The 12,716-nt window shown below is 43.2% G+C and overlaps 1 long non-coding RNA gene across 1 annotated transcript in view; it reads right to left on the bottom strand.

The window, feature by feature from the left end:
• LOC104678763 overlaps positions 1–12,250 on the bottom strand; it is a 64,632-nt gene extending 52,382 nt beyond the window's left edge. Inside the window, exons 1-2 of the long non-coding RNA XR_750236.2 lie at positions 12,204–12,250; positions 10,334–10,369 (exon numbers count right to left, since the gene is read on the bottom strand). This is a non-coding gene — a long non-coding RNA (uncharacterized LOC104678763). The remainder of the gene's footprint in view (positions 1–10,333; positions 10,370–12,203) is intronic.
• Between the last annotated feature and the right edge of the window lie 466 nt (positions 12,251–12,716).

The following is a 12,716-nucleotide window of genomic DNA, read 5'->3' as shown; positions in this document are numbered from 1 at the left end:
CTGCACATTGCAAAGTTGTTCTGTATGTTTTCAATCCTTTTATATCCTTTTTGTGTGTTTTGAAGCAAGTCTTGGTGTGAGAGTGTCAAGAAGTTTTTTTCTTTTTTCCTTTTTTTTTTTTTTTTTTGAGATGGAGTTTCTGTTGCCCAGGCTGGAGTGTAATGGTGCAACACTGCAACCTCTGCCTCCCGGCTTCAAGCGATTCTCCAGCCTCAGCCTCCGGAGTAGCTGGGATTACAGGGATGCACCACCATGCCTGACTAATTTCACATTTTTAGTAGAGAGAGGGTTTCTCCATGTTGGTCAGGCTGGTCTCGAACTCCCAACCTCAGGTGATCCGCCCGCCTCAGCCTCCCAAAGTGCTGGGATTACAGACGTGAGCCATTGCGTTTGTTTTGCCGGCAAGTTTCTGTGTTGGGGAAGGTTTGTTGGGTGTGGAGTATTTTCAGGAGTTGTGGGGCTGGTTTGCATTATGTCTGGTTGTTGTGAAGCTAGACTGGGTGATATAAGGCGTGTCTGGTTTTGTGGACTAGCATGGGTTTCACGCGATTAGATTTCATGTTGTGGAGTGAATCTGGGTGATCTTTATTTATGTTACGGGTTTTGTCTGAGTGTTCTCCAGCATGTCAGACTTGTGCTATAAGGTGAGTCTTCGCACTGTAAAAGCAAGAAGGTATTTTATGGAGCTACTCTGGTGTTGGGGGGTAGATACATGTGTCATAACGTGATGCCTGTTATTATGTAACACATTCAGGTGATGAATGCTATGTCTGTGAGGTTGGTTTTTCTTAACTGCAGGTGCACTGTCCAGCATTTCTCCGTTCTGTGAAGCTAGTCTTTTTCTTCTTGACACCAAAAAGGTGTTTGTGGAGACCGTGTGCATGTTGTGTGATGAATTCATGTATTAGAGGGCATGTCTGTTTACCATGGGTATTAATTCTATGTTATTGGGCCAGTCTAGGTCCTGTGTTATGGGGTGACTCTGGATGTTATGAGGCATACCAGCACACTCTGGGGTTTTCTGAACTTTGTCCATTGTTTCTATGTGCTGTGTGGAAAGTCTTGATGTTGTGAAAGCAAAAAGATGCTTTTTGTGGCCAGTCTGTTAGTTGTGAGAAGTTTCTTGGCTGTGGGCCATTACTATGGATTGTAGGACAGTCTGGGTTGCCAGGCAAGTCTGGTTGTTGGAAGGTGTTTGAGTGATATGTGATGTTTCTGGTTATGTGGGGCATGTCTGGGTGCTGTGGGGTAGGTCTAAGTAATTTGGGGGTAAATGTAGCTGTCACAAGTGAACCTGAGTGCTATGAGGTGAGGGTAAGTGGTATAGGGTATATCTTTTATGTGTTTTTCTCTGTATGTTATCCAATATTTCTATTGTTTTCTAAGGCATGTCTTAATGTTATTGAGGCAAGTAAATATAGAGTTAGTCCATGTTATTAGGACGGTTTGTGTATTATGGAGCACAACATGCGGTGTAAGGCAGGCATCCCCAACCCCTAGGCCACGGACCAGTACCACTCTATGGCCTGCTAGGAACCAGGCCACACAGCAGGAGGCAAGCAGTGAGTGAGCAAGCCATTACCACCTGAGCTCTGCCTCCTGTCAGATCAGCTACAGCATTAGATTCTCGTAAGAGTGTGAACCCTATTGTGAACCGTGCATGAGAGGGATCAAGGTTGTGTACTCCTTATGAGAATCTAATGCCTGATGATCTGAGGCAGAACAGTTTCATCCCGAAACCACCCCTCCCACCTCACTCCCAGTCTGTGGAAAAACTGTCTTCCACAAAAGTGGTCCCTGGTGCCAAATGGGTTGGGGACTGCTGGTGTAAGGCATGTATTCTTGTGGTGCATTCTGGAGTTTTGCAGAGTCATTCTGGGTGTCGTGTGGCAACTCTGGGTGTTACAGGCGCATATCTTGGTGCTGCAGGACTTGGTTGTGTATTTTCCAGCATCTGCGTGTGTTCTTAAGAAACTGTCAGTGTTGTGGAGACAAGCAAACATTTTGGGGGTCTTTGTATTCATTGTGTGCATAGTCTTGTCTAGCTGTTATAGGGCAAATCAGACTATTGCAGGTCAAGCCTGGCTATTGCAATGTAAGTCTGGTGACATGGGGCAATTAGGGTTAGGTGGGGGTAGATCTGGGTGTGATGTGTTAGTCTGAGCATCTTAGGGTGAGTCCCTGGGTCGGAGTGTTGCAGTGAGATTGGGTGTTATGAAGTGACTTTGTGTGTTGTAGGGCATGTCTATGCATCGTGGGGTTTTATGCATGTTTTGCTCAGCATTTCTGTGTGCTCTCAGCTAAGTGTTGGTGTTATGAAATAAAAAACCTATTTTTCAGGACCAGTCTTTGTTGTCTTGAAATTATATGTATTATGGGACATGTCCATGTATTTTGGGGAAGGCTGGGTGTCATGGGGTAAATTCAGTTGTCCCCAAAATATACGGACATGTCCAATAATACATATAATGTTGTGATTCTGTGTGGCTTGGATAAGTTGGCATGTGTTACAGCAAGTCTTAGTATTGTGAATCATATCTGTAATTGTAGGAAGTGTCTGTATTGTCCAGCAATTCTATGCACAGGGAGGTTAAGTGTTGGTGTTGTGGAGCAAGAAACTGTTGTGTGGGATTAGTTGTTATGTTGTAGGAAGGATTTGTATATGTAGAGTTATGTCCATATACTGTGGCTCCTATTTGGGTGTTCTGGAATTAGTCTGGGTTCTGGGGGGCCATTCTAGGTGTGGCATAATGAATCTCTGTTTCAGATGAGTCTCGGTGTTAAGGGACAAGGCTAGTTGAAGGGGGTATGTCTACGCCTTGTTGAGTCTATATGTATTTTTGAGCATTTCTTCTGATATTAAGCTAAGTTTTGAAGAGACAAGGAAGTTTTTTATGGAGACCATTTGTGTGTTAAAGGTAGAGGCTGTGTAGTTCCATGTGTGGTAACGCATGTCCATGCATTGTGGTCCTATCCATGCATTGTGAAGCATGTCCATGGGTTGGCAGACTAATCTGGGATTTGAGTCTTTTTTTTTTTTTTTTTTGAGATGGAGTCTCGCTCTGTCACCCAGGCTGGAGTGCAATGGTGCAGTCTCGGCTCACCGCAACCTCCGCCTCCCGGGTTCAAGTGATTCTCCTGCCTCAGCCTCTTGAGTGCGATTACAGGTACCTGCCACTATGCCCGGCTAATTTTTGTATTTTTAGTAGAGTCGGGGTTTTGCCATGTTGGCCAGGCTGGTCTCGAACTCCTAACCTCGTGATCCGCCCACCTCGGCCTCCCAAAGTGCTGGGATTACAGGCATGAGCCACCACACCTGGCCTGGGATGTGAGTTTTTAAGGTGTAAAATGGATCTAGGTGTTTCCAGGCGAGTCTAGGTCTTGTCCAGGAAGGCTGTGTGTTGTAGAACATATCTGCATACTGTGTTTCTCTGTATGTGGACCATCCTTTGTGGGATGTGCTGCTGTGAGGGAAGTTGTAGCAGGAAGAGGCTATTTTGTGTGGCCAATCTGTGTGTTAAAGGGAGAGACTGAGGCCGGGCGCAGTGGCTCACACCTGTAATCCCAGCACTTTGCAAGGCCGAGGCAGGTGGATCACCTGAAGTCAGGAGTTCGAGACCAGCCTGGACAAAATGAAACCTAGTCTCTACTAAAAATACAAAAATTAGCTGGGCATGGTGTTGCACACCTGTAGTCCCAGCTGCTGGGGAGGCTGCGGCAAGAAAATCGCTAGAACCTGAAAGGTGGAGGTTGCAGTGATCCAAGATCGCGCCACTACACTCCAGCTTGGGCAACAGAGCAAGACTCTGTCTCAAAAAAAAAAAAAAAAAGGAGTGACTGTTTATTGGGTATTGCCATGTGTTTTGGGTCAAGTCTGGGTGATATGGGGTGTGTCGGTGTGTTGTAGAGCAAGTCTGCGTGTTACGGAGTATATATGTTCATGTTGAAATATTTTAGTTTGTGTTGTCAAACAAGTTTGTATTTTACGAAGCACATCTTAGTGTTGTATAGGCAAGACAGCATTTTGCTGGACCAGCATTTATGTCATGGGGATAATGTATGTGTTATGGGGCATGTCCTGGTTTCTTGTCTGTTAATTGTAGTCACGTTTATGTGGTGAGATGCTGTTCTGCATATTGGAGAAGTCTATGGCTTGTGGATTGTTTCCAGAGATTTTGAAGTGAGTTCCTTGTGTTGTGGAGCCAACGTGGTATTCTGGGGTGAGTATGTGTATTGGAGAGCATGTATGTGTATGATAGGCTGCATTTGCTTAAACTGAGATGACTCTGCATGAATGAGTTTTTGTTTCATGGGTATGTTGTGCACTGTAGTGTGTCTAGATGTTGTGTGATAAGTCTAGGTGTTATGCAGAAACTCTATATGATAGATGCTTCTGGGCATTACAGAATAGGTGCAGTCAGGCTGGGCGCAGTGGCTCATTCCTGTAATCCCAGTACTTTGGGAGACAGAGATGGGTGGATCACCTGAGGTCAAGAGTTCGAGACCAGCCTGGCCAACATGGCGAAACCCTGTCTCTACTAAAAGTACAAAAATTAGCCACGTGTGGTGGTGGGCCTGTAATCCCAGCTAGTCGGGAGGCTGAGGCAGGAGAATTGCTCCAGCCCAGAAGGTGGAGGTTGCACTGAGCCGAAATCACGTCACTGCACTCCAACCTGGGCGACAAGAGCAAGACTCCGTCTGCAGAAAAAAAAAAAAAGAATAGGTGCACTCAGTATGGGTGTTATAGGAAAAGAGTGGTGAGAGTATTCATTGTGATGTGATTCTGTGCTTTATGAGGGATATTCTATGCATTGTGGGTTGATTCGAGTTGTTTTAGATTGAGTCTTACCTTTATGCTCCAGTTCCGTGTGGAGTAACAATGACAACCTGATCAGCTAACACCAGTAACGCTAAGTCTTTACTAAGCATTGCTCTAAACACTTTATAGGCATTAACTCATTTATTCCTCTTTTTTTTTTTCCTTTGAGACAGAGTTTCACTCTTGTTGCCCAGGCTGGAGTGCAATGGCATGATCTCGGCTCACCGAAACCTCTGCCTCCCTGGTTCAAGCGATTCTCCTGCCTCAGCCTCCCGAGTAGCTGGGATTACAGGCATGCGCCACCACGCCCGACTAATTTTGTATTTTTAGTAGAGACGGGGTTTCTCCATGTTGCTCAGGCTGGTCTGGAACTCCCAACCTCAGGTGATCCACCCGTCTCGGCCTCCCAAAGTGCTGGGATTATAGGTGTGAGCCACCACACCCAGCCCATTTATTCCTCTTAACAGCTATAAGAGATAAGTACCCCTATTACATAGTTATTCCTAACAAATAGCTGAGAAAACTAGGGCACAGAGAGTTCCAGAAACCTTTCCGAGGTCACACAACTAGTAAGTGATGCATGTGGGATTGGAACTCAGGCAGTCTGAGACCTGAGTATAAGCTTTTAACCATTGTACAGCAAGTTTTGTATCATGTGGGTTGAGACTAGATGAGTTGAGGCTAGTCTTTATCTTATGCCAATCTGGGCACTGTGTGGTAGGTTTTAGCATTGTGGGCATGGGTTTGCTTTATGGGAGTCTGGGTGTTTTCGTGCAAGTCTGCATGCTATGGGATGAATTTGTGTGTCTATTGTGATGTGACACTGTGCATTTAGGATGGTTTTGTGTTTAGGGGGATATCTCTGCATGGTAGGACTTATCTAGGTATTACAGAGCAAATCTGTGTAGTGTGGGGCCTGGTCATATGTGTGGTAGTGTTCGGTAAGTCAGATTTACGGGCAACTTAGGCGACGTGGGGCATGTAGTTCTTTATGAGACAAGCATGAAATAAGTGTAAAATGTGTTGTGGCCGGGCATGGTGGCTCCTGCCTGTAATCCCAGCACTTTGGGAGGTTGAGGTGGGCAGATCACCTGAGGTCAGGAGATCAAGACTATCCTGGCCAACATGGTGAAACCCCATCTCTACTAAAAACATAAAAAATTAGCCAGGGGTGGACGTGCCTGTAGTCCCAGCTACTCGGGAGGCTGAGGCAGGAGAATTGATTGAACCTGGGAGGCAGAGGCTGCAGTGAGCTGAGATTGCGCCACTGCACTCCAGCCTGGGCAACAGAGTGAGCCGCCGTCTCAAAAACAAAAACAAAAACAAAACAAAACAAAAAAAAGTGTTGTGGAATGGGGGCTCTGTATTATCATGTGATGCTGCCAATTTTAGGAGCACGTATTTTGGAACATGTTTGTGAAGAGCAGGAGTATCCACATGTGAAACAAAAATATGTGTGTGATAAGGTGTGTTTGTGTGATGTAGGACATATCTTTGAAGTTAGGGTGTGTGTGTGTGTGTGTGTGTGTGTGTGTGTGTGTTGAAGGCCTGTGCCTTGTGGGGCAAGGCTGGGTACAACACACAGCCTGGCTTCCAGTCTGGGTATTGTGGGATGTGTTATAGAGCAAGACTGTGCACAAAGTTGTTACTTGTGATGCAATTCTGTGTGTTGTGAGTGATGCCTGGTTGGGGTTCCAGTCTGTAGGGTATGTGGGTACTATGGCGGGGTGTCTGTGTGCTGTTGAGTGTTTCTAGATGTTCTAGAGCTAATCTATATAGTATATGGTGAGTCTTCGTGTTGTCAGATGATTCTAGACATCTGGGGTAGGCCTTTTTTTGTTTTGGTAGTAATGACAGTGATGGCTGTAATATAAATTAACAATTCTAATTGTCAGTATGTGCCAGGCAGTGTACTAAGCACTTAACAAATCTTAATGTATTTATTATTCACAACAACCCTCTGAAGTAGGCACTACTGTTATCTTTGTTTTACAGTTGCACAAACTAAAGAACAAAGAAATATACTTACCCGAGGTGATACAATCAGCAAGGGATGGGACCTTGATTCAAACCCAGTTAGTATGGGTCTAAAGGCCTTGCTGGTAACTATTACACAAGCTGTATTTCTGTTGTCGTAGGCCAGAGTTGTAGCTCAACAGCATGGAAAAGCACATCTGTCCACCATGATGGAAATCTTTACATTGGAGGGGCAATATGTGTGTTGTGTGTCTACCGACTGGGAAATGTTTATGTGCACTGTCGGTTTTGCACTGTAGAGTTAAGTCTGTGTTATGATGCAATTCTGTGCATTGTGGAAGCAATCTGCGTTTACACGCATCACTGTGAATCATAAGGCACATCTAAGTGTGGTGGATATGATTCAGTATGTTACAGAGTAAGTCTGTGGTATGTTACAGAGTAAGTCTGTGCCCTGAAGGGCTTGTGTGTACACTTAGGGTGAGTCTCAGTGCTCGGTGGTGTTTGTGTGAGTTGTGAGGCAAGTATTTATATGGATGGGTGAATCTGTGCATTTTGGTGAATTTCTGTGCATGGCTGGGCATCTCCTGTTTTGTAGGCAGCAGCTTGAGCTACTTTGTAACCCCAAGGTGCTGGGATTACAGGCGTGAGTCACTACGCCCGGCTGGAGCAAGTATTTGTATTGTGTGGTGAGTGTGTCTTTTGTGACAGGAATTTGTGCACTGTAGGACAAGTTTGTGTGCTGTGGCCCAATCCTGTGCACCAAGGAGTGATGTATGTTGTAAGACGTACTGTCGCATGTCTTTGTGGTGAGGTAAACTTGTCTGAAAGCTATAGGGGGAGTCTCTGTAGTATGGGTTTAGTCTGTGCTTTGTGGGGTGATTCTACGTGCTCTGGGGGAGTGTCTGTGTAGTGCTGGGCAAGTCTGTGTCCTGATGTGATGGTCTGTGGCCTGTGGTGCTTGTCTGTACACAATGGGGTGAGTCTGTCTGTTGTGGGAGGGTCTTTGCGTTGCGATGCGGGTCTTCAAGCTGTCTCATGAGTCTGTTTCCGGGAAAGTCTGTTTCTTGGCAAGAGTCCCAGTGCTCTAAGATGAGTCTATGATCTGTGGTGAGAGTGTGTGATCTCAGGGGTGTCTGTGTGCCCCGGGGAGAGTCTGTTTCCTGTGGGAAGAAGCTGTATGCTCTGGAGAAAGTCTATGTGCTCTGGGGAGAGTCTGCTGGCCTTGAGAGTATGTGTGCTTGTCGGGGCAAGCCATGTTCTATGGGGCAAGTCTGCATGCTGTGTTTCCTAGAAAGGGTTCGTGTGATGTGGGAACAGTGCGTGATGCTGGGATTGTCTGTGTGTCTTAGTAGAGTCCTTATGGGGGGGGGGGGCAAGTCTGTGTCACGCGGGGTGCGTCAGTGTGCCTTAGGTGAGTCTCTGCATTAAGGAGTACATATGTGCCTCTGGGAGAGTCTAATGATATGGGGAGTGGGGTGTCCATGTGTTCTGGGGAAAATCTTTCTGCTGTGGTGCTTGTCGGTGTGCCTTTGGATATGTCTGTGTACTGGAAGGCAAGTGTGTGTACTGTGAAAAGAGTCTGTGTGCTGTGGGAGTAAATGTGTTTGTGTTATCTGGCCAGTGTGCGCATTAAAGGATGAGTTTGTACACTGCGGATACAAGTCTGCTTCCAGGCAAGTCTCCCTTAGTATCTACAAATAATAATAGACAACGCTTACATAATGGTTACTACGTGCCTGGCGCTGTTCTAAACATGCTGTTAGCATCCCCGTTTTACATCTGAGGAACCCGAGAGATTTAAGTAACCGTCCCACAGTCATGCAGCTAGCAAGCAGCCGAGGTCTGAAACCAGGCAGTCTGTTTCCTGTTCTCATACTATTACGATTCCCTTCGGGGCCCTGAGGGCATCGGTGGCCTCAAACCTTAAAAAGTCACTGGTGAGCATATAGAGAGCAGTTAATTTGGGAGGAAAGAAAAGGAGCGGCTAAAAGCCTTCCAAGCTTTATAAAAAAAAAAAAAATGCTCCATATACAATAACGATGGCAGCTTAGCTCAGAAAAACTGACGTCATGTCTGCCAAATAACTCCAGCCACTGCGGCCCTCAGGACCCCTCCCCTGGCCTCACAGCCGCATTCTGCTACTGCAGTGGAGCAAATGCGCATGTCCTGGCGAGCTGCCATTGCCAGGGAAACCAACCTCCTCATAAACAAAACACAGTCTAATGCGGCAAGTCAGGAAACTACTGGGACTGAGGCTGTGAGCCAAAGGAGCCCTTTGCAATAACCGCGGGCAAGGCAGCCTCCCACTCACGCGCCCCCGCCCCGCCCTTTTTTTTTTTTTTTTTTCCTCCAGAATTAGTAAAGCTAGAGGCCCGGAGCAGAAGTCAACAGAGAAAGAAAGCTTCATTGAGGGCCCAGGAGAGGTTTGGTAATAGGTAGCAAGTGATTTTAATTGTCAGATCTCTCTGGGCAATATTTAACCCATCTCCCACTAAAAAACTCCTTGCTTTATGTCTTGAGCCTTATACCTGCAGTGAAAAGAGGTGGCCCACTGGGGTGTGTCCCTGTCTAAGAGAGGTAATGGCAGTGGTGGCATGGATTAGGACTCACCCTAGCTCCTTTAAAACCCTATGTGAGACTGCGACCAGCAACAGGCTGGCAAACATTATTTACTTCTACTCCTCATACATTTCTTGTATTTCCCTCTCGTATCATTCTAGAAAATTCCAGGAACTGAGTGGAGGCAAGTTTAACTCATTGAGTATCTGAAGAGTAAAAAAAAAAGAGGTTGAAGAAGGAACTTTAACCCCGGGGGCATTTTTTTTAACACACAATTGGGATATCAGGTGTGCCCAACAGGAATAGCACACCTGAAACCGTGGTTTCCTGTATTTGGATTCCTTAAATTTTAATTTGCAACAAGAATGTGACAAACGTAACATATTTAAAATGAAAAAAATAACCTGTTTAAAATACTGCCCTAATCTGCATGTGCCTAGGATTTTTGAAAGGCACATGCACAAACATGGTGCTCTAGTATGCTGTCAGAAGCTGCAGGAAGGTAGGAGTACTATTGCGAAATGTAACCATCTTGGGTAAAGAGAAAATGGCCGACCTGTGGAAAGCTACACCCTATCTAATGGAAAAACAGTTGTTGCGTTGGATTATTCAATAAGTGATGGCTGAAACAATCAGTGACCTATTAGGGGGAAAAAAATTTAATCCTACTGTATAACATAAATCAAAATGAATTCTAGGTGGATTAAAGAGTTAATTGTAAAAAAAATGAAGCAATTAAATAACTAGAAAAAATACAGGTGAATACACTAATCAAAGGAAAGAAAAAATCACAACACTTAAAATGGTCAGATATGGAAATCTAACATGTAAAACTGTAAAATATCAAAAAAATCACCACCATAAATGGTAAAAATTAATAGGAAAACAATGGCTGGAAAATAATGTTTATACCACATATAATAAATAAATGAGGTGATAGGTGTTGGGAGGAAGAAACCTCAAACTGATTCATACCATTTGATCCAGGAATTCCATGTCTATGAATTTTTCCTAGGGAGAAAAAACCAGAAAAGCACATAGAGATTTATATGGAAAGATATTCCTTCAGTTATTTATAACAGCAAAAATTATGTACATATAAACATTCAATAGTCAGACATTTAGTGGGACATCTATATGATAGAAAATTATACATCCACAAAACATCACATTCTTGGAAAATATTTTAAAATATGGGGAATTGCTCCCAATATATATTTAATGGATCAAACAGGTTAAAAATTGTATGTACATGTCATCTTCATTTTTATAAAACATATTTCTATGCATTTATTTGCACATATTCAGAGAAAAGAGACTGACAGTAATAAGATTAACAGTAATTATCTCTAAGTTATGGGATTATGGGTAATTTTTATAGTCATCTTTAAATTATTCAAAATTTACTACAATGACTATGATATTTTTATAATAAAGGGGAAAACATCATTTTTAATATTTTAGTAAGTATATAAAAGCACCGGAAGCACAGAGAGGAGGGTGTAGAAGCAAAGACAAAATACCAATATAGGCCAGCGGAGGATCACGCAAAACGAGCTCATTATGTACTACTGAAAGATTATAGCATTATTTGCATGTCAGTATGTATAGAATTTCTTATACAAGATGGAGTCCTGGCAAATTTTCTTCGCTACACCAGAGAATGGTCACATGTCCCTGGATGCGTCAGTCACTCTGTTTGCCGCAGTGCTCTGTTCAACGCCCCCTCCCTTTGCCTCCAGTATGTTCTCTCCCTTTCCCTCTGCAAAACATGCTACCAGCAGACATGTTCAACTTGGGAAAATGGCCCATCTTGAGGACTTTCTTTTAAGCTTTTTCATTCTTATTTTTCCTCCTGGATTGCTGCTTTTTTGTCATCTAACTAAAAAACGAATCTATTTATCTATCATTTTTCTTTTCCTCATGTTCAAGGGTCAATGTGAATTTCAAAGAAATAAACCCCTACTTCCCTTGTTTTGTTTTGTTTTGTTTTGTTTTGTTTCCCATTTTTCTTGCAGAAACAGAGCTACAGAAGCATAGACATTTTCAGGAATGTTTCAGAAACAAACGTAAAACCTTTGTTGATAAGAATCTCTGCTATCTGTCTCACATCCCTTTTCAAAAAAAAGAAGCACTGAGAACATTCTGTCTTTACTGTATAAATTGCTGTCCAAAAATACAAATGAATTTTTTCCAGTGAAGTCACAATCATAATATTCATTATTACTTTTTCATGATTTTTTTATCCTAAAGCCAAATTTTAATGTTTCTCATTGAATACACGTTCATATCTCACATGAAGCAATCAATCTGAACATTATTACAAACTGCCCTCTTCCTCATTTTCTCTAGTATAGACATCCCATCACACGACTTTCTCAATTTAAAAAATAAGGCGTCGTATCCTTTCCTGCATTGCAAAATAATATTTTTCTTACGCTCTCCCAGCACTGAGAAAATAAACCAGGTTTGAGAACATCTTGAATCATAACCCATTTCATCACGTCAAATACAAATATCATAAAGCTGAGGTACAATTCTGAAAGCAATTTTCCAATTTAGTAACATCTTCATTAAATCTTATTTTAAGAAATATTTTACAAGAATCACAAGGGGGAAGTTTCTATATTTCCTCCTAGCAACTCCGTCATTGAAGAAACAAGCTTTAAACTAGAAAAATGACCAGGTAATATTTAGAATTTAATTAATCCATTTCCCAATGCTGCTGATTAGAATCAGGGATTCCTACACAGTTTTGCATTATTCTCTTCCATCAAAACATGTCACTTGCTTTAAAAATCTTAGTCTGGATATCTATTTTACAAAATATTTCTCAGCTACTTACCAGCGGCACGCTGTCTCCCCACCAGCTCTGAGGCTGTCTGTCGCACTGAAGGAGTGGGGGCAAACAGCAGCGCAACAGCCACTTGGAAATGAGATGTGCTCTGAAAAAGGGATTATCCCTATGGAAAGAAATGAAAGGCCTTGAGATTATCCTCAAGAATTCTCCAAAAACATGAAATCATACTAAACATTATATGCTAAAATGTGCATGCTCATCAAAGGGCAGATTTTAATAGCTAAACCTCTAATCCAAAACACACAAGTTGCCTTGATTTCCAGAGGAACCCCTACAAGACTATGAGCTTTTGGCTCTCCCGTCTCCTAGCAACAGTCCCATTAACTTTTTTTTTTTTCCCCGCAGTGGTCCTACTAGGCATCAGAAAACATTGACAAGGTCTAGTCTCTGAGGATGAACATTACCATTTTGTTGTTCAGTATGCGTTTTCCCCCAGGCAAGTAATAAGGAAAGTTAGAAATTCAAATAACAAAGCCCCCAGAAGAAGATTTCTGATTC

The sequence above is a fragment of the Rhinopithecus roxellana genome, chromosome 7 (genome assembly GCF_007565055.1).
Source record: "Rhinopithecus roxellana isolate Shanxi Qingling chromosome 7, ASM756505v1, whole genome shotgun sequence".
In the NCBI taxonomy this organism is placed as follows: Eukaryota; Metazoa; Chordata; class Mammalia; order Primates; family Cercopithecidae; genus Rhinopithecus; species Rhinopithecus roxellana.
Note: the sequence above shows the minus strand (reverse complement) of the source record. Positions and strands in the feature narration are given on the sequence as shown.